General features: G+C 39.7%; 1 protein-coding gene across 1 annotated transcript in view; it reads left to right on the top strand.

Annotated features, from left to right (window-relative positions):
* The window catches only part of CHSY3 (chondroitin sulfate synthase 3), a 240446-nt gene that overhangs the window by 184192 nt on the left and 33000 nt on the right, over positions 1-23254 (top strand). The gene's annotated exons all lie outside the window — the stretch shown is intronic.

Below are 23254 nucleotides of genomic sequence, written 5' to 3'. Positions count from 1 at the left end.
GGTCATATTTAAAAAGGGGAATGTGCAGGATTTCAACTCTGAACTGGCCAACCCCAGAGCAGATTCTCTTTCCTCTATATTTTCTTTCTGTACAGTTCAGCATTTCCCAGATTGTTTGCACAAACATGCCATTTTGTGGCTGCGATTGCAGGCGTAAGGGTTGAATGTTTGAGACAATGGAATTGTGTTAAGCACCCCAGCTAGTTTTCTGAGCAGTTGATTCATTATGTCGGTGTTTAGTGTGTGACATGCCTTTGAAGGGCCTCAGACGTCAGGGAGGAGCCCCTCATGGCCTCTCATATGCCCTCTCCCACCCGGACAGCATGGGCTCTGAGTTTCCACCTGAATTCCAGGCTTCTGTTTGAATATTCAGTCTTTGCTCCCAGCTGCAGGGATTTCTTTCCCCTGGTAGAGGTTCATTGCTTGTATTCTTGACTCATCATCCATGTTGTTTTCCAAATTAGAAACCTCTGATTTGCCCCCTGGCAACCCCTATCCTCTCATTTATATGGAGAGGCTTCCATTCTTGCTCCTTGGTGTCCTTCACCTCCTCCAGGGCCTCATTACCTCTTGTTTAGATCATTTTAGGGGTTTCCCTCAAGTGACTCTGCGATGTTTTTTTTCTTACATTGCTCCCAAGGTCTCTTTCTGAAAAACAAGCCTGATCAGAGCACAACTTGGATTGATTCTATGGTATTCTCTGCTGCCTGTAGATGACATTGTCTTCCCCGAATAAAATACAATCAGAGAGAGAGAGAGAGAGAGATTGAGATTGAAAGGAGGAGGGAAGGGAGGAGGGAGGAAGAAGAAAGAATGTGACTGTCTCAGGGACACATTGGATAACACTGCTGGTTGCACAAGTCAACCAGTTGCTCTAATCTGGTGTGCATGCTGCTTTCTGTAGCCCTGAGTCCAAGCATATGGCTGAGACTGCCTGGAAGGAGAGACTCCTTTTGCTAATTTGCACAAAAATTTCTCCACTTGCCAAGCCATGTGCCCACAGGGCTTCATCTATCTGGGGATCAGCACCTTAGAAAAATGTGCTCAGCTGCTCTGAAAATCTCAAGGGTAGGGACTGTCTTTATAGTGCTTCCCTAATTTGTATTCAAATATGAATCATTTTGAGGAGGGGCTCTTATTAAAATGCAGGTTCTGATTCAGTGGTTCTGGGGGCAAGTGCTGCTGAGCCACTCTTTGAATAGCAAGGTCCTCAGATCTAGAAGTGTTCTTCGCATAGCAGGGGCTAGATGGCTAAATGGAAGGAAGGGAGGGTTGGAGGGATGAAGCCATATTTCATACACACCAGAGACCTAAAGATCTATTTTTCTAATGTATTGAGTGAAAAGATGCAAAGTAAAGATAAAATGACAGAGGAGAATGGTGAATTGTTTTCACAATTCAAGGCCAGACTGTGAATCCATTAGAAAAGTTCTCTGTGTTCCCTGGAGTTTCTCTGTAGGCCTAACCATGAAGTTCACACCCACAGAGTCTAGACATACCTAGATACATGGGGTACATCTCGTATTCAATAACTACCATGAAATGTTTGTGTGCTGTGATGTGTATGTAATTTTTGAGGAATTTAGGGCAATAATCTTGTTGAATAGACTTGAACCCATTCATTTAAATATTTACTTGTTTTCCTCTAAGCAGTAACAAAAAGTGCATGCTTTGTCATTGGTGATGGATAAGCAATAAGGGAAAACACATTTGTTTGATCTCCAAATTGCTTATCTCATTTTGGAAGTGATGAAAGTGAGGCTGAGAGGGATAAGGCTGGGTTCAGTGGAGCTGGCAATGGCTGAAAGCAAGAGCTGGCCTGGCAGTTCATGGCCAAGTGACCCTAGACGAGTGTCTCTGGGCCTCACTGCCCTCCCGGCACAGCTCATCAATCTGGCAGGCGTGTATTTATGGAGCGCTTACTGTGTGTAAAGGTCCTGGACCCAAGGTGGGATGCATAAGTACAGTGAGTTGGGTGACTGCAGGACCCTTTTTTAGTCATAAAGTCGCTAATATCAAAGTAGGCATGAATACATGAATGAATAAGTAAATAAGTAAATGAATACACACATACATAAAATCAATCTATGATAACAGCAGATTTAGGCACTCTTCAATGTGTTGCTACTTTTGTTATTTCCCCCTCTATCATTATTAGACCATATTTTTTCTTGGAGTTGAATTAGATCTCTTTTCAGATTTTAATATTTGGGCAAAGCAAAAGATGGGTCTTATCTAAGTAGACTTTTGTTTTGTGTAGCTGTTCATGTCTTAATGAGGAATGATTCCCCACTTAGGCTTGTTCTTGAAGCCATACTGGAAAGGAAGGAAAAAGTAGGCATTTTTGTTCTCTAAGAGCCTGTGGCAAGTAGCACCAATTCTAATAATGCTGCCTGGAAGAAAGTATCTGTGTCCATTTTCAAAGAGAGATGCTCCTTCCCCAGGGTGGCTACACAACAGCTAGGGTTGGCTGTTAGGTTGAGGGTCATGTTGCTTATGGCAGTTTCCAAACTGAATAGAAATTTCCAGGAAATTGATAAATATTTTGGCCTACCTAAATAGTTCACAATCAAATAAAAAATATTATTGTCAACCAGGAGTAAATTTATTTAAGTACTAGAGGCCTGGTGCATGAATTCACGCACCAGTTGGGGGTCCCTCAGCCTGGCCTGCGGGATTGGGCCGAAACCGGCTCTCTGACAGCCCCCAAGAGGTCCCAGATTGTGAGAGGGTGAAGACCAGGCCAAGGGACCCCCCCCCACCCCACCCCACCCCCGCCAGTGCACGATCAGGGCTGGGGAGGGATGCAGGAGGTTGGCCAGCCAGGGAGGAACCGCAGGAGGGCTCCAGGGTGTGTCCGGCTTGTCTCGCTCAGTCCCAATTGGCCAGAGCCCAGCAGCAACCTCACCTACTGGTCAGAGCATCTTCCTCCTGGTGGTCAGTACACGTCATAGCGACTGGTCAACCTGTCAACTGCCCCCTGGTGGTCAGTGCATGTCATAGCGAGAGATTGAGTGGCCTTAGCATATCATTAGCATATTATGCTTTGATTGGTTGAACAGCCAACTGAATGACCAGACACTTAGCATATTAGGCTTTTATTATATAGGATAGTGTGCTTTCCTTTCATGTCATTCTAGATGTTATACCAACACATATTAGAAGCAGCATATAACATGAGAGAATTGCCTACATAGGGGCATTCCTCTTGTCCATTTGCTCTCACATTAGTGGTCCTGAGAAGTGATGTTGACTGACCACCTGGCAATTTTTCTGTGATGTGAGATGCTGTGTAGCCATTAGATTTCATGCACTTGGAACAAATATACTAGAATCCATCCCACTGGCCTTTTCTTGAATTGGTAGGTGTGACCCCCATCCTCAGAAAGTGGAGAAAAAATAAGGTTAGTTAAAGGCCCAATAGCCAAGAGAGCCATAAACTAAAAACATTTCCACCTAATATTTAAAAAGTAAAAGAGACATTTTAAAGAGTTGCCAGAGTATTAAAAATAACATTGGAGATATTTGAAATCATATCTATTGAGTCCCAAATAGGGAGGCCATTTTCAGAAAAAGAGTAGGTTTTAAATTTACCATCTTCAATATAACATATATGGTGATTTTACAAATAAGTCTGTTAAGACACATCAGCTGCTGCTTTTTCTCTCAAGTTCTCAAGTGTCAATACACACACACACACACACACACACACACACAGAGTTAGTGCCATAAAATAGCTTGTAACACAGTGGTGACAAAATTAATATAAACAAATTAAGATAAACGGTTCTAAGAGCAATGGGGGGAAAGCAGAGAATGGACGAATTAAATGATTTAAGATTCAGAAAAGTCCAATCATAAAATAAAGGATGGGATTTACTGGATAGTTTATAAGTGATGTCTACAGGATGGGCACCCTGGTGGCAAAGCAGTGTCTCCAAGCGTTGAAATCACTGCTAAGCCGACCGACCTTGGCCTGTGAAGTTTGGCTTGCATCTCCCTCATTCTCTGCCCCAGAATCCCTCTGTGGAAACACCCTACTGAGAAGGAGCCAGCAGTGGTAATCTTCATACCATGACTATAAAACGGGAGACTGTGTTTGCATCTTACAAGTCTATCCATGCTTCAATTTGCTAAAAAGTCCTGTTGGTACGAATATAAAAAACACACGCACTTTGAACTGTACTGTTCAGAAATGTAGCTCTTTAAATTAGGCTCTAAGTGTGATTTCTCTCTCCTTATTCTTAAAACATCTCTCACATTTTGCTCTCAATGTCAGTAACGATTCTAGCCAAGAGAATGTTTGTTTAAAAAATAAATGGATTGAGTCTCCACCATGCTGCATTTTTCTGCTTTTTCACTTCATCCCTAGAGAACAAGAGAGAGGAAGGGTTAGAAAGGAAATGCTGAGCTATGAATAATGAAATTTCAATATAGAGATAGCGACGAACTCCAAATAAGTATCTATTCACGGTAAGAATAAGAGGGTTAAAATTTAGCCTCCTGATCCGCATTCTGATCCCAAACCTGTGCACGAATGTGACAGTCGCTGGGGACCAGGTGTGTTTGCCTTTGAATGTCTTGAATCGATGGTGGCAAAACAGATAAGTGGTCCCAGAGAGCTGCTCTTGGAAGGATGTGCTACTCTCCAAGGCTTCCTTGTAGAGGGGGCCTGAATTTTATATTTTTTGAATTTATCTCTTATGATTGTGCAAACTAGTCCCAGGAATGGCATCCCTCCCGCTTAGTAGCTAATAAAAGGGGCACAATTAATCCAAGCTTTTAAGATGGACTATAACCTCCCAGCTCTCAAGGTGCCTCCGTTCCACAATTCTTTGATATATTTGGTATTGTTCATTGTGCTAATACGTGGGCTTTAGCTTTTGCCTACCTTTTAATACACTAATTTTCTCATTGTCCTTTGACAAATGCTACTCTAATTAATAATCACATGTGAGGTTGCCTGAGAACTGATTTCATGTCTGTCCCCAGTCTAGTTCTCTTACCAATACAGAGGCCCTCACCCATTGTGGCTACTTGGTAAATATGTGTGTATTGATTTCCTGCTGAATGGCCTCTGCTGGGCTCATTAACTTCACCTGAGGAAGAAAGACCAGGGTTGTTGGTTATATGGCTTTAGTAAAAACGTTGGGTCTGAGGCTGTAACATGCAATCTTGCTGCTCGGCTTCCAAGTCTTATGCAACATGTTGGGCCATGTTTTTAGTTGTAAAGGAACCAATTCTGAATCAGTGGAGACATGATTTGCTCGTGGCATTAGGCAGAACTTCCGAGTAAGAATGCTGTCCAGCTGTCCTGTTTTTCCTGCAGTGATAAGACTGGCTTGTAATTGTGTTATAAGAGGAGACAGTGAGAGAGCGAGAGAATGAGAGAATGAGAGAGAGACCCTGCTCTGGCTGGAAGCTGGGGCGTGCATGTTGATCTTGTGAATTTATGAGTTCATGTTTTTGCCCCGGTAAGCCAGAATGTGAATGGTCAGATCATTCACATTTCATTTCTTGGCATTTATGTCCCCCCTATAATTTAAGAGTGACATGACCGTGTTAGATCATACAAACCAGGACACTTTGAGAGAAAAGAGGCACTTGAATAATTACCGAGGAATGAAAAGTACCATCAGGAACTGTGGGGTCACCTTGTCATTGTTGTCTTTTTTCCTTTAAGCTCTTACTTCCCGTGCCAGCCACCTCTGTCTGGCTTCAGCAGATGCGCACAAGGGCCTTGCTGTGTGCTGCTGCTCAGGGCTGCGTGGCTCTGCTGGTGCTTCCTGGCTTTGCCCCATCTTTTAAAGGACAAGGAAGACGCTGGCATCGCCCAGCAAAGGCTGCATCTGTCTTTCTCTGACACATCGGCAGACACGATCGGGGCATCTAATTGAGTCAAGCAGCAGCTTTGTTTGCCAAGCAGATATTATCAAACATCCTGCGCTAGACAAAAGTGCTGTAGCAGAGTCAGTGTCACTCAGGCCACCGTTCTCTCTTGGGCTAATCATCGTGGACTTGGCCTTTTTCTAAATTTCAACCTGTGGGGAATTACGTCAATAATATTAACATTTCCAAAGTAGGCCCCTATTTTATGCCTTACACCATGCCACTTTCCTGCATTATCTCTCGTCATTAAAACAACCTACCCTGCAAGCTAAGTGTCATAACCCCATGTGAAATCTGAAAAAGAAGAGCGGAGAGATTGGAGACTTGCCTACTCAGTAAGCTGTAGACTCTGGGTTGTATCCTAGATCTGTCTGACTCAAAGGCCATGTTCTTTCTACTAGCACTGATGTCTCTTTAATTAATACCAACCATCAACTCTACAGCATAATTATGTCTTGTTCTCAGTTATTATCTGGTAGTCATTTTCTATAATGCTATGAATAAAAGTATTTTATTTTATTTTCATGTTACTTATGACTATTGTTAAGTCATAAATTAGGAACACTAGACCAGTGGTCGCCAACCTTTCAGACCTGATGGACCACCAGTGGTCCGTGGACCACCGGTTGGCGACCGCCGCACTAGACAGTCACAAAATTCTCAAGTACTCAATTTAGGTAAATAAAGGGACTTGCCAATGCTGAAATTCTGAACCTAGCAGCAGCTGCTTAAGGGTTAACTTGTTTTTTGTGCTTTTTCTCCATGAGATGCACTAACAAGGTTTTGTTCTATTCTAAAGATTATTTCAGAGCGTAGGATGCTTTATTATGATTACACACGATTGGTGTTCTCAATTCTATAAATATATGCTTTTAAATATAGCAATGAGGTACAATTTCTGTACCTTATCAACCAAGAAAGGAAGTATGTACCTAAATTGTTACCACCACATTAACAATTTGCAACTTTAAATTGTTCACAAAGTTTGGAAGAAGTATATCCCAACTTAATCATTATGGAGACTATAATATAAAAAGTAATGTTTTTAGTTTGTTCCAAGAAAATGTTTTCAGTTCTAAAAATGAATACATACTGAGGAGTGAAAACAGCTAAACCCCACGGAGTATTAAAAAAAAAAAAAGTATCTTTCAAAAATTCTGCTCTTTTAATTTTTGAAATTAAAAGATATGTCCTAACACCTTTATTTCTCATGAAAGGAAGGGCAGGGGCTTGTGTGTACTGATGAAACTGTGGGATTCCCTCCACCCCCCACCCCCCTTGAAGACCTCTGCCTAGAGAATGCTCAAGCAAAGTTATGGATCTTCTAGTTGGCCGATACTTTAGGCACAGTGGTCGGCAAACTGCGGCTCGCAAGCCACATGCGGCTCTTGGGCCCCTTGAGTGTGGCTCTTCCACAAAATACCGACTTCTGCGCATGGGCCACGAAGTTTCAATCGCACTGTATGCACGCGCCCGCACGTGGTATTTTGTGGAAGAGCCACACTCAAGGGGCCCAAGAGCCGCATGTGGCTCACGAGCCGCAGTTTGCCAACCACTGCTTTAGGGAAATGTCCACAGGCAAACACTTATCTCCTCGCTTCTAGGGATGCACATCTAAACTGGGGTGAACACAGAAAGTCCCCTGTGCCCGATTTCCTCATGATAAACCGTGCCAATTATGTGGATGGTCTGCAGCATTGCGTTATTCTCCACTGTATAGTATGCCTGAAATAAAACATTCATAAAAGATGTCATCAGTTTAGCTCAGACCTTTCCTTGACTGATGGGCCCATGGAAGATTGTTTGGGTCAGTGTTTGACCAACCTGAAATGTGGGCTCATTCAAAAGGGTCGGTCAAACAAGGGCTTCCAAGCTCATTACTCATGCTGTGCTACTTGTTATATGTGGTTAAGGGTCCCAGACTTTTCAGTAAACAATGGAATCCCTTGGCTTTGTCAGAAGTCCTCCCTGTTTACAGGGCATAGACATCCGTGCTGTTGTAAGCCCAGTGTCTCTATAGTAGGCATTCAGAAAATATCTGCTGAGTGAATCAACTTTCCATTTCAACTTCAAGCTGTCCAGGCTCAAAGACAATCTCAAACAAGCATACTTATTCCTGCTAGTCATAAATTCATTAGACTTAAGCCATTTATCATGAGGCTAATTCTGTACTAGGAACTGGAGATGCCACCGTGAGTAAGTTAAATAGGGTCCTGAACCTCAGAGAGCTCACAGTCTAGAACAAGGAAAAATATTTAAAACAATAAATGATTGTAATATAATATAAAAGAACCCATTGTTCTTTTTCTTAAATATATTTTTATTGATTTCAGAGAGGAAGGGAGAGGGAGAGAGAGATAGAAACATCAATGATGAGACAGAATCATTGATCGGTTGCCTCCTGCATGCCCCACACTGGGGACCAAACCCACAACTCGGGTATATGCCCTGACCAGGAATCAAACCATGACACTCAACCACTGAGCCACACCAACTGAGCTAACCCATTGCTCTTGGTGTTTAAGCCACAGTGCCAAAATACAAGGTGGTATAAATAGCTAGACATTTTATTTTGCAATGGCCTGTTTGGAGATATTGTCATAGCTGGGGGTACATCTAGTCAGTAGAAGCCAGATGGCTGCCAAATTCCTACATCCTACAATATGCAGGATGCCCCCCTTCACACACACACACACACACACACACACATTTTCTAGCCCTAAATGTCAATAGCACCAAGGTTTGAAAAGTCTGAGACAGCCTAATACAGGCCTCAGAATCAGACTTCTGTAGTCTTTCCCCAAAGACATTAAAGTCACAGTTAATATTTTCTAAGTCCTTTGCTAAGTATAATTTACTCAGAAAATCTTTATTGGAAATTACTATGGGACTATAAGGTATGGCACTTCTTGACTCATTCTGTATTTTAATTGTACCTGTTGGAGAGATGGTTATTAGCACTGAGTCCTGGGATTTTTATGTAAAAGACTATATAGTCATTTACCAAATTACCAAAAGCTCCTCTTGGTAGACATAAGAAGGACTCATAGTCTCAGCACTATGACAAAGGCAGAATTAGAAACTTAATAGTTTTATGTTCATTAAACTCTCAATCGTCTATGAAGAAATTGTGCAGATTACTTATAATATGTTTTTTTCTTCTCAGAGTCAGTCTTGGAATTGACCCCTTGTGGTTATAGACATGCATGACTTTTGGGTGGCCTTGGGTGCTATCTGGGACACGTAATTCATACTTGTCAAGAACTTCGGATTAATGACTATTATGATTTTCACCTCAAAAAGTAGATTTCAGAAGTTAAGCACAGAAATTAGTTCATAAGATGAAAAAGACAGTGAAAGGGTCACTTAGAACAGCCACCAACCTGAGCGAGAGCAGTAGTGGAAAAAGCTGGGTTTACCCCCCAAGCTATGCTCCTTTATTTTGATCACCTACTTCCACCCTATGCTGACTTCTAATTCTTAATTTCAGTTGTTTTATGAAAACAATACCAGATTATTATGACTAACAACTATTAGTGTTATGTTAGAACATGTGAGCATCTACTAAATGCCATTTACTTATTTATGTACATTTTTCTACTAGTCCTTTGAACAGCCTCGTGCGACCTATTCCCTTTGTTATTAAAGGGGACAGTGAGGTTGAAAGAAGCTCTGTTGCCTTCCTGAGGTCGCACAGTTTGTAAGCGCCAGATCTGGATTCAAACCCAGGTTTTTCTGCTTCTGTACATGGGGTATGGGCCTGATCACCAAGTTATAGCTGTTCAGGTGCACATGGTGATATATTCTAATCTTTAAACAATTTACGTTGTTGTATTTTTTCCATTAGGGAAGTCATAAGTTTTATGACACCTTTGGAAGGGGAGCCTCAGAAATCAAAATATAATACTAGTACACAGGTTATATATTTTGATAAGGCACAAAAAAGGATTAGGATCATTACTTTGACAATGGCAAGTACTGGTCAAGAACATGAGGCATTGTACTGAATCCTAATCTCTAATTATGAGTTTATGTGGCATCTGATTTACATGTTGAAGAGAGCCTTCACCTGTTGAGAGGGGAAGCTTAACCAAGTTAAAAATGCTATTCCTAAAAATTATTGAAATTGAAAACTGTGGTACATCTACACAATGTAATACTACGCTGCTGTAAAAAGGAAGAAATTCTTACCATTTGCAACAGCATAAATGGAACTGGAAGCATTATGCTAAGCGAAATAAACCAGTCAGAGGAAGATAAACATCACATGATCTCACTCATTTGTGGAATATAATGAACATCATAAACTGATCAACAAAAATAGATACAGAGAAAAAGAAGCATGGAACAGACTGTCAAACTGTAGCAGGAAGGCAGGAGAGAGTTGGGGGAGGGCGGTAAGAGATCAACCAAATGACTTGTATGCATGCATATAAGAATAACCAATGGACACAGACACTAGGAGGGTGAGGGTATGTGCAGGGTCGGGGGAGGAGACCAGGGGGAGGTCAATAGGGGGAAAAGGAGACATATGTTCTACTATTTGTAATACTTTAAACCAGGGGTCCTCAAACTTTTTAAACAGGGGGCCAGTTCACTGTCCCTCAGACCGTTGGAGGGCCGGACTATAGTTTAAAAAAAAACTATGAACAAATTCCTATGCACACTGCACATATCTTATTTTGAAGTAAAAAAACAAAACGGGAACAAATACAATATTTGTATTTGCATGTGGCCCGCGGGCCGTAGTTTGAGGACCCCTGCTTTAAACAATAAATAAATAAATAAATAAATAAATAAATAAATACAAACAAAAGAAAGAAATTGCTGGTTCTATTAATACTATTACTTTGATTTATTTAAGATCTTATGATGGAAGGTTTTAACTAAACAAATGTATTTTTTGCTTGTAACATTTATCTATGCACAGTGTCATACATATTCCAGTGTTTTTAATGGCAAGAGCAGCATAGTTTTCTTAAAGCAAAGCGAATAATTAAATTGCACAATCTTCTCTGGTTTAATTTACTTAAGTGTTCTTTCACACTTTGTGTTTTTTCTGCTGATTGTTATGTGGCATGTGGCTAAATAGTCACAAGCTACACAAGGATAAACAATGAAAAGTGTTTCTGTCCGATATCAGACTCTAAAGCCCATTCCTTGGACTCACCGCAGTCACCCATTTATGAATCTTATTTTTCCAGAAATATTCGGAGGGGCCATAGATAGCTATAGATATACACACATATACACTTATATCCATATACATACATATACGTACACATGTATATGAATGGGCTTTTCTTTGGCTATAAAAGTGAATATATTATATGAGTACTCTTCTGTACTTTAATTTTCTTTCACATCGGAGTATCTCTTAAAACATTTCACACTAACAAATACAGATTTACTTCATTCCTTTTAAGAACTGCAAAGTGAATTGCTGAATAGATGTTGAGATTTTTCTTTGGAAAATGAGCCTCAGAAGCATCTCAATTTTATGAAATAAACTTTTAATTCCTCTTCATATTTTCGTTTGTTTAATTTAGCTTTGGAGCTCAAGCCAATCATGTTCTTTCACACTTTCAAACATAATAGTATTTGTTTTGTTGCCATCATTTTTCTCCCCCTCCTCACATCACAATGAATTGGTTTCCCTGGGTGTCAAAACTGTCACTGAAATACTATGCAGAAAGCTCTCAGGCTTTGCAAATAGTACTGGACTCACTACTCATTGTCCTGGAAATAAGCTAGTGTTTCTCAGGAGAGACTGTGCCTTAATTATGTATTTCCTAACGAAGGTAAGAGAGACAGAAGATTATTTTGCGACTCTTACTAATCTTCAGACCCAGAATAAATCAGAAAAAGCCATTGTCATTCTGCTTATATAGTTTAGAGGCTGTACCTTAGCAATAGACCAAACGTAAGAATATTAATTTTGTTTTTGCCCTTCCAAACATATATTTATTTATTTGTACTATACTACCCTCTTTATAATTCACCTTAGTGTATTTATTGTCAACCATTCAATGCATTATAGTTAAACGCCTCCCATGGGCTAAGCAGTGTTCTGGGGAACTGGGGATACAGCAGTGAACAAAATGAGCCAAATTCTCACCCTCATGGAGCATCCATTTTAGTGGTAGAGAGAGACAAATTATATTTCACATCCAAAAAGTGTCATAAAGAAAAAAGTAAACGGGTAAAGATGAAGTGAAAGGGTATATTTCAGATACAGTGCTCAGATCAGTAGGAGACAGATGGGAGATGATGGTAGCTTGGACTGGAGTGATAGTGGTGAAGATGTGAGGAGTTATGTTTTCCAACTCTTTATTGAAGGCCCTGTGTTTCCTAAACATTATGCCAGGTGTTCAAGATTCACTAAGAAACGTTCCACACCCCTGCCTTCAATAAAGCTAGCAAAGGAGACAAGCCAGTGGGTGAAAGATATTATAACCAAGGCGTGCATTGGATATGGTGGGAATTGGAAGGTAGCCAGGTAGAGGTCAGAGGAAGGCTTCACTAAGAAGATAATGCTTGATTTGAACTTCAGTGGCCGAGAAGATTAAGCCAGATAGAGGAAAGAGTGGGGGAGTAACATTGTAAGAGGTAGAGAAATGGGGACAGGTTCAAGCAGAAGGAATTAACTCAATCCAAGGCAAGAGGCAGCATCATGTATTTGGGAAACTGTAAGTAGTTTGACATAACTGGAGTGCAATGCGTGTGTGAAGGCTGCAAAGAAATCCCAGGGATTGTCATGGGTCCTCGTGCCAGGAAGCTCTGAGCAGCTGGAGTGTCGAGGCAGGGAGCAATGTGAATGGATTTTAGCTCTGGCAGCTGTTTGGCTGATGGAGTTGAGAAAGATGACAGTGGACCATTTCAGAAGCTACTGAAATAACCCAGGCAAGAGCTGATGAAACACAGGCCTAAGCATTGGCAGGGATGAAGGAAAGAAAATAATAGTTTGAGATTTATCTAGAAATTAAACAGGCAGAGCTTAATTCACTCCTGAGTCATCCAACAAGAAGCTACCCAGGACCTCCTGACTAGCAGACTCTGTCCTAAATACTGAGGATCCACAGGGCATATGAAGAAGAGGCAAATTATCCACTAGAAGCAATGATACTCTTCATTGCAAGTTTATATGCGGTGCAATGAGTAATCATCTCTATCGGTGAGGGGGGGGAACTGTGGTCTCAATCCTGCTAAGCATTGCGTGTGAATGGCAGATAAAGGAGTCAGGGAATCGATCCCAGAGGCCTTACATGCCTCATTGAGAGTCTGGATTTTGCCTGGCCTGTGTGGCTCCGTTGATTGAGCGTCATCCCATGAACCAGGAGGTTGCTGTTTCGATTCCCAGTCAGGGAACATGCCTGGGTTGCAGGCTTGATCCCCAGTAGGGGTCATGCAGGAAGCAGTCTATCAATGTTTCTGTCTCATCTATGTTTCTCTCTCTCTCTCCTTTTTCCTTCCTCTCTCTGAAATCAAGTATTCATATTTGAAAAAAAATAATAATAATTTGGACTTTGTCCTCTAGGCAAGGAAAGCAGTTGGCCTTTTAGAAGTCTACTGTGAAAATCATGTGGAAGACAGATTGGAGATGGGGCAAGACCTGAAGCAGAAAGAACAGGAAAAAGGCTAGTTTAATAATATAGGTGAGATGAGAAGTAGTAACGTCATGGTAGGAATGGAGCGGAGGACACAAGACAGCTGTTATGAGTTAAAATTAAGAGTATGTAGTCATGAAGTAGAGAGGTGAGTAAACAAGAGAGTCAAAGATGACTCCAATTTCTGAATGGCCACTGAGTGAACAGGACAGGAACACCACACAGGGGACTGCATTCATGGGAAATGCAATGTGTTAGCTTTGGGTTCTGTTGAGTTTTAGGAACCCGTGAAAACACAAAGTGAAGTCCACTTGGTGGCTGAATATATGGGACTGAACATCAGCAGTGTTGTCTGGCAAAAGATGCAAAAACAATCTGAGAATTTTTGTGTGGCGTGAAGATGTTCCTGAATGTTCAGGAAAAGTGTGTTGACTGAACTCAAAGGAAGTTGATGAACAAATTTTTGAGAAACTTTTCCCCATGATGCACAAGGGCCACATGACCTCCCCTGGAAAACTCCAAGTTCATGGCTTCAGCCTTATAGACCTTTTTACTCTTCTTTTAATACTTCAACCCTGTTCCCATTTAGGGCCATGGAAGGAGCAGTTTTTTTCTGCAGAAAATGATTTGCTTAATGGCTACTTCTTCATAGAGGTCATCTCTGACAACTCTGTATAAGAACCCCCCCTTCACATCCCTGTCATCTCTATCACAGTCCCCATGTTTTGTTATCTTCATAGCATATATCCCGATGATTTTGGATGATCACTTATTTAGTATCCCACTACGTCTCCTAATTCCCTCCATCTTGAAGTGCCATGAAGTGGGATCTTCACTACTGATTTGCACTGTACTTCCATCCCTGGGTTTATGCCCGAGGTGTTATAGGTACCTGAGAAATATTTGAACTATGAAAGAACACCAAATTCCTAGCACCAGTTGTGGTTTTCTTTGTATAAACAGGATATATAATTGTCAGCTTTATTTGTATTTTCAACTATATGTGGGTTTACAGAAAGACCATGACAGTTTCCTTATGTTCATATATCTTATATGTTTTTGTCTTAACAGCATATATTACTACAGTACCTAACTTCAAATAATTGTATAGATTTCATAATCTAAGTTTTTAATTACCCTGAGATTTTAGTAAGAATCTCTTTACTTGTAACCTTGAACTACAAAATTTTTGACAGTTCTTTCCTAAGAGATTAAATTTTATTTAGAACATGGTTTTGAAAATTTTTATGTAATTTTATACACCAAAAATATCTATAACAGTCATTTAAAATATAAAGCCCAGTAATAACAGAAACATTTTTAAACTCATCATCTAACTCAAGAGCCAGATCATCATCAATAAATGGATCTGTCTACAGTATTTCTTTTCCCCCATCCTAATCCCCCTGCCTCAGCATAGTATCCACTGTATTGGGTTAAAATTCATCATTTTTCTGCCATAAAAAAACAGTTCTATAATGTGAGTATGTATGCCTAAAAACTATGTTAATTAATTCATTAATCAACCAATTAGTTATTGATGAATTAGTTATGTTATTGAGTTTTATAAAAATGGTGTCACACTTTATAGACCCTTTTGGGACTTGCTTTCATCACTCAACATTACTTTTCTAGGATTCATTCATGTTATTTTGCATTGTTATAGTTTTAGAATACTAAGCATTAATTTTTACCATAATATGGGTATACCATAAATTACTTATCTAGTCTCCTTTTAATGGACTTTTTTTTTCTTCTTGTAGGTTTATTTCAGTTTTGGTGTTAAGGTTCGTGTTGTTGTTTTGCTATTACAAACAGTGTTGAGATGAATATGCTTGACAGCTTCCTAGTACAAGAGTTTCTAGAGTGGTGCTTCTCAAACTGTCTTTGTTGAATGATCTGTTTCACTTTTTTACTTGCTTTATCGTCAGTATTTCAAAGATTTAAAATATTGTTTTGTAGAAAACAGCAAAGACTAAAAGTTTCTAAGAAAAAGGAAGTTCTAGCCTAAATTTAATTAGATTTAACAGTTTCAACTTCTGTGCCTGTCTTGTTGCAAGCAGTAACAAAGAGTTTGAGGAGCACACTTTGAGAAGCACTGTCCTAGGGTAAAATCTCAGCTATGACCTTGCCATAAGATCATATTTAAAGGCAAGGTTCATTGCATCAAAATATATTAATTCCTATACTTCCAATAAATCCTCACTTTTATGAGAAATCACAAGATACAGATCGAATTGTAACTATATCTATGCAAACATATAGAAATTTTGGACATATTTAAAGAATATTCAGGTAAGCAAGCAAGAAAGAACGAAAGCCGAGTGAGGGATGTGCAGGAGGCAGCCAATCAATGATTCTCTCTCATCATTGATGTCTCTCTCTCTCTCTCTCTCTCCCTCTCCCTTCCTCTCTGAAATCAATGATAAATTGATTTACTGTCAATAGAATTCTTTAAAAAAAAAAGAAAGAAAATCTATGTGTTTCAATACGTACTTGCCAAACACAATACATCTGTATGCCAGATGTGGCAGATTTCTAACTCCTGCTTACCAGTCACTACTACAGATGTTGTTTTTAGGATTGAAGCTTATTTGGCAGACGTGTGAAGCCAAAGAGGCACAGATGTGCTGAAGAGGCTGTGCGAGGGCTGAGCCAGCACCAGGTGCCAGGGCATATCTAAATTAGCCAAGGGCAGCATCTCCTCAGGAGTCTGGCAGCAGACTGTGGCCAGAGGTAGACACAGGCTGTCAGCAGCGGTGAGGACTCACACCTACGGAAAAGGTGGTCAGGCTTTATCCGAAAGGCTGGTGAAGCCAACAAGGAAGGGCACTGTGTCCACAGGGGCACTGCAAGTGGGCATGGCTTTAGAGGCAAGGAATTCAGAGGCAGTTTTCATGGCAGAAGGTGGGCTATAGGGAAGGAAGGCAAGACAGATGGCAGATACTAGAATAGGAGCAGACAGCAACTTTGACTTGATGCTAAACGATTAGCCCAGAGGCCATTGTATCCTCTGTCCAGAAGCAGAATTGGTGCCAGACCTGAGAATGATGCTGAACCTGTGGTGGATGAAAGGTGCTTGACAGAGTGGGAGGAAGGGAAGCAGGAATATGATAAAAAACAAAATAAAAAACAAGCAAACAAAAATCAGGCACATTATCACAGAGGCAATTTTATTCTTTACCTAAAAACCCTAGGGACTAAAGATTATTTTAAATGTACAAATAGGGGTGTGTGTGTGTGTGTGTGTGTGTGTGTGTGTGTGTGTGTATTCCCTTTGCTAAAGTAGAATAATGATGAAACTATATCAAAGGAAAACATCAAAAAAATTGATTTGGCCAAAACTAGAGATTATCTATAATAATAAAAGCATAATATGCTAATTAGACTGGATGTCCTTCTGGATGACCTTCCAGACGAAGCTGGAGCTGTGAGGGAAGCCTGGATCTCTTTTCTGTTCCATTGATCTGTGTGTCTGTATTTATGCCAGTATCATACAGTTTAAGCTCCTATTCTATATAATAAAAGGCCAGCGACCATAACGACCAGAACGAACATTCGACCAGTTGCTATGAGATGCATTGACCACCTCTCAGTCCCTCCCCACCCTGCCTACAGGCTCCGATCGAAGCATGGTGAACAGGGAACCACGGGGAACCAGGTGGGTGGTGGCGGGGCGGGACTGGGGACTGACAAGTGGGCAGAAAATGGCCCTCATCACAGGCTAAGCCTAGGGACCCTACTCATGCATGATTTCATGCACTGGGCCTCTAGTAGCTTTATAATATAGTTTTAAATCAGGGAGCATGTGCCTCCAGCTATATTCCTTTTTTCTCCAAGTTGCTTTTGCTATTTAATATTTTTTGTGATTCCATATTAATTTTAGAATTGTTTGTCCTTTCTGTGAAAAATACCATAGGAATTTTGATACAAATTGCAGTGAATCTGTGTATTACTTTGGGTGGTATGGGCATTTTAACAATATTAATTCTTCCAACTCATGGACATTTATTTATTAGTGTCTGGTCTGCTTTAATTTCTTTCATATTTTAATAAATAAATGCCCATGGATTAGAAGAATTAATATTTTAATTAAAAATTAATGTCCTAGAGTCGACCAAGATGGCGGCGTAGGTAAACACCGGAGACCGCTGCCGCAAACAACCATTTCAAAAATACAACTAAAAGACTGAACGGACATCACCCAGAACCACAGGAAGGCTGGCTGAAGAGAGACTCTACAACTAGAAGGAAAGAGAACAGCAAATCGAGGCTCAGAGGCGGCGCAGTGTGGAAAATACAAAGGTACCGAGGTGCGCGCGAAAGCGGGCTGGTGGCTGAGGGCGCGGTTGTCGTTTTCTGTCGGGACTGAGTCTCAGACTCTGGGCTCCAGATCCGGGCGAGTCTCTAGGGACCCAGACTCAAACGGGAGAAGCGGGATTACCCGGCATCAGTTGGAACCTGAGGGCAGCTTTCTCTCCGAGGTTTGCAGCGGCTGCCGGGGTTCTGAGAAGCAGAGCCTCTGGGAACGGGACTGAGCGTGGCCATAACTGCTCCCTCCGCCCGCCCTGTTGATCCCGCCCCGCCCAAAGCCTGCGCACAGCCATTTGCTGATCGCCTCAGGCAAAGGCTGGATTAGCGCCTCCCCAGAAGACAGAGTTTTCCGCACAGCTGATTACTATAGCCAGCCGGCCTGAGGGTCAAATCCCCCTAGTGTTAACTACAACAATTAAGGCTTGGCTAGAACAAGACTGCGCACAGAGACCACAAGGGGGTGCACCAAGAAAGCATAAAAGATGCGGAGACAAAAAAACATGACAGAAATGGAGGATATGGAGCTAAGAATCGCAATTTTGAGGGCTTGCCATAAATTTGTGCAGAACCTCACGAAAACTAATGAGACCCTCGATGCTACGATAAAGAAATTAGAAAGTAAGCATACACGGACTGAAATAAAGAATATTATACCCAATAGCAGACCAGAGGAGTACAATAATCAAACCAAAGATTCGACAAAAAACACCCAATTGGAAAAGCAAAATGAAAAAAGAATCCGAAAGTGTGAAGATAGTGTAAGGAGCCTCTGGGACAGCTTTAAGCGGTCTAATATCAGAGTCATTGGAGTGCCAGAAGATGAGAGACAGCAAGATATTGAAAACCTATTTCAAGAAATAATGGCAGAAAACTTCCCCCACCTGGTGAAAGAAATGGACTTACAGGTCCAAGAAGCGCAGAGAACCCCAAACAAAAGGAATCCAAAGAGGACCACACCAAGACACATCATCATTAAAATGCCAAGAGCAAAAGACAAAGAGAAAATCTTAAAAGCAGCAAGAGAAAGAGGCTCAATTACCTACAAGGGAATACCCATACGACTGTCAGCTGATTTCTCAACAGAAACTTTGCAGGCCAGAAGGGAATGGCAAGAAATTTTCAAAGTGCTGAATACCAAGAACCTACAACCAAGATTACTTTATCCAGCAAAGCTATCATTCAGAATTGAAGGTCAGATAAAGAGCTTCACAGATAAGGAAAAGCTAAAGGAGTTCATCACCGCCAAACCAGTATTATATGAAATGCTGAAAGGTATCCTTTAAGAAGAGGAAGAAGAAGAAAAAGGTAAAGATACAAATTATGAACAACAAACATGCATCTATCAACAAATGAATCTAAGAATCAAGTGAATAAATAACCTGATGTACAGAATGAACTGGTGATTATAATAGAATCAGGGACATAGAAAGGGAATGGACTGACTATTCTTGGGGGAAAAAGGGGTGTGGGAGATGCGGGAGGTGACTGGACAAAAATCATGCACCTATGGATGAACACAGTGGGTGGGGAGTGAGGGTGGAGGGTGGGGTGGGAGCTGGAAGGAGGGGAGTTATGGGGGGAAAAAAGAGGAACAAATGTAATAATCTGAACAATAAAGATTTAATTAAAAAAAAAAAAAAAAAAAAAAAATTAATGTCCTATAGTTTACAATATACAGGTTTTTAATTCTTGGTTAAACTTATTCCTATGTATTTTAATTTTTTTGATGTAAAATGGATTGCTTTTTTAATTTCTCTTTCTAATAGTTGACAATTAGTGTAAAGAACTAAAACAGATATTTTATATTGATTTTGTATCCTGCAACTTTACTGAATTTATTTATTAGTTCTAACAGTTTTTTGGTTTTTTTTGGTGTGGAATCTTTAGGGTTTTCTAAATGTAATATGCCACATGCAAATAGTGAGTTTTACTTCTTCCTTTCTTATTTGGATGCCTTTTATTTATTTTCCTTGCCTGATTCCTCTGGCTCGGACTTCCAATAGTATGTTGAACAAAAGTGACAGAAAAAATATTTTTCTATTGTTTCTGATCTTAATTAAAGAAAAAGCTTTCAGCATTTCACCATTCAGTATGATGTTAGTTGTAGGCTTGTCATATATGGCCTTTATTGTAACTATGTTCCTCCTATACCCATTTTCTTGAGAGTTTTTTAAATCATGAATGAATGCTGAATTTTGTCAAATGCTTTTTCTGCATCTATTGAGATGTTCATATGATTTTTATTCATTTTTTAATGTGGTGTATCACATTTACTGATTTGTGGATGTTGAATCTTGCATTCTTAGAATGAATTATGTTTGATCATGGCGTATAATGTTTAATGTATTGTTGAATTTGTTTTGCTAATATTTCTTGAAGAATTTTATATCTATGCTCATCTGGGATATTGTCCTATAATTTTCTTTCTTTTTTTTCTGGCATCCTTGTCTGGTTTTGGTATCAGCATAATACTGGTCTCATAAAATGTATTTGGAAGAGTACCCCTCTCCTATTTTCTGGAAGAGTTTGAGAAGTATTCGTATTAATCCTTTGAATGTTGATAGAATTCACCAGTGAAGCAGTCTGGTCCTGCGTTTTTGTTTGTTGGGAGGTTTTGATTATTGGTTCAGTGTTCTTATTATTAATTAATTTGTTCAGATTTTCTATTTCATCATGCTTGAGTCTTCTTAGGTTGTATGTTTCTAAGAGTTTACCCGTTTATTATAGGTTGTCCAAGTTGTTAGTGTATAATTGTTCATAGTAGTCTCTTATTATCCTTTGTCTTTCTATGGTATCAGTTTAACATCTCTTCTTTCATGTTTTTTGTTTTGTTTTGAGTTCTCTCTCTCTCTCTCTCTCTCTCTCTCTCTCTCTCTCTCTCTCCTAGCTAAAGGTTTATCTTTTCAAAGAACTAGCTTTTAGTTTCATTGATTTTTTTATTGTCTTTTTAGTCTCTATTTCATTTATTGCCACTCTAATCTTTCTTATTTCCTTCCTTCTACTAACTTGGGGCTTTGTTTGTTCTTTTTCTAGTTTTTTGAGGTGTAAAGTTAGGTTTCTTATATGAGACCTTTCTTGTTTCTTGAGGAAGGCATTTGTTGCTATGAACTTCCCTCTTAGAACTGCTTTTGCTGCAGCTCATACTATAAATTTTTGTATGTCACATTTGCATTTTGTTGATTTTATTTAATCTCCACATATTTGTGAATTTTCCAGTTTTCTTCATATAATTAACTTCTGATATCATACCATGGTGGTCAGAAATGATGTTTGCTATGACTTCAATCATCAATTTTTTAAAAAATATGTTTTTATTGATTTTAGAGAGAGAGGAAGGGAGAGGGATAGAGAGATAGAAAAATTAATGAGAGAGACCCATTGATTGGCTGCCTCCTGCACAACCTTACTAGGGATCGAGTCCACAACTCGGGCATGTTCCTTGACCAGTAATTGAACCAGGAACCTCTTGGTTCATGGGTCGCTCAACCACTGGGCCACACTAGCTGGGAAATCATTACATTTTTAAGACTTGTTTGGTGGGCTAATATATGATCTATCTTAGAAAATGTTCCATGTGCACTTGAGAAGAAGATGTTTTACATTTTTTTGGATGAATTGTTCTGTAAATATCTATGTCCATTTGTTCTAACATAATGTTAAGGCCAGTGCTTCCTTATTGATTTTCTGTCTGGATGATCTATCCATTGATATAAGTGGGGTATTAAAGTTCCCTGCTATTACTGTACTGCTGTCTATTTCTCCCTTTAGGTCTGTTAATATTTGCTTTATTAGGTGCACCTATTTATATTTAGTGCTCCTATGTTAAGTGCATAAATATTTTTAAATATTATATTCTCATGTTGAATTGACCTGTCTATCATTATTCAATGCCCTTCTTTGTCTCTTATTGCAGTCTTTATTTTAAGTCTATTTTGTCAAATATAACTATAGCTATTTTGGCTTTATTTTGGTTTAAGTATTTATTACTTTAACATGAAAAAAGTAGAAATAACGTGTGCTAGAGGACCATTGAAAATTCTGTTGATAAGCAGAGAAGTGTTCAGTCAACTGGTATTGATTAACAACAATCAAAACTTGAATATATACTGTTAATAGAATTCTAATGCTTGCATGATATTTTGGACAGTGTCAGGAGGATTACTTTTCACTGTGAACTTTCATTTGCTGAGTGTGTGAACTTACAGGATAAATTAGGACCTCAGTCAGAACTAAAAACTGCACTAGTGCTTATGTCCTTACTAATGAAAAGCACATTTGAAGGAGCACTGAGTCTGCTTAGTGGTTAATACCATGAATTCTCCATCTCCTCTGAACCTCTTCAGAAGAAAACTTGCAGCTACATTGGTTTCTCACTCCATGTTTTAAATAACTTTAAAGTTTCATAAAAATATTTTCATGTGTCCTTGATAAATAATAAAATATTTCTTAAAAGAAATCATATGTTTATGTGGGTCTGTACCCCATCACCTCTTGATCCAGTTGCAACACCATACTAAATTGGTTTCAGAGCATGACAACTAATACAAAAACATTTCACAAGCTCACACGGTCTGAAAAAAAAAAAAAAGGAATACTGTAGCTCAGTATCATTCAGACCCACACAACATTTTGCTAGGACTATAGGTGCCATATTTTGTGCGAAGTGTTAGAGAATGCATTTGGAACGTGGAACCTGATTGGTTGTGATCCACCAAGGTGTTACAGCTCTTTCAGGTCCATGCTCAGTTTTGTAGGTGGTCAGAAAAGAAAACTTTAATCAATATTATAGTTTCAGGGCTGCTGGTGACTTTGTAAAATGTCATCATTCTGAGCCTGCAAATGCCTCTTTTGATGAGCTGTGACGTGAGCCCTTTAACTGACTGATGATTAGTGTGCTATAGAGAAACAAGTGAAAGGCATGAAGTTCAGAAAGCAAGTGCTGATGTACCCAGTTCAGTTTTTTCATGTATTTAGTCAATAAATGACTATGAAATTTCCCGGTGTGCCAATCTCAATGCTGGGATATGGCTGTGAACAAAACAGGGAAAACCCATCCCCTCACAGAGCTTGCACTCACTGGCATTATCTTTGTGGATACATCTCAGAAGTTCTTAATTTCCTTGAAGACTTGGCTGAGCCAAATACTCAGTGCATTATCAGCTCAGCATCATTTAAAATATAATTCTGGGACCATTTGCATCAGAATCACTTAGGACACCTTTGAAAAATCAGAATCAGATGTTCTGCAGACAAGCCTGGAAATCTGCATTTTAACAAGTGCCACACTCCCACCAGCTATCTGTTCACACTGAAGTTTAAAAACCACTGATCCAGGAGGGTAGATCTTCTGGTAAGTGTTCATAACACACACACACACACACACACACACACTAAAATAAAATAATAATAATAATGGGGATGGAGGGAACTTTGGGAGGTGATGG

Source organism: Myotis yumanensis, unplaced genomic scaffold, assembly GCF_028538775.1.
Source record: "Myotis yumanensis isolate MYYU_CA2020_CCGP unplaced genomic scaffold, mMyoYum1.0.hap1 SCAF_5, whole genome shotgun sequence".
Taxonomy (NCBI): domain Eukaryota; kingdom Metazoa; phylum Chordata; class Mammalia; order Chiroptera; family Vespertilionidae; genus Myotis; species Myotis yumanensis.
Note: the sequence above shows the minus strand (reverse complement) of the source record. Positions and strands in the feature narration are given on the sequence as shown.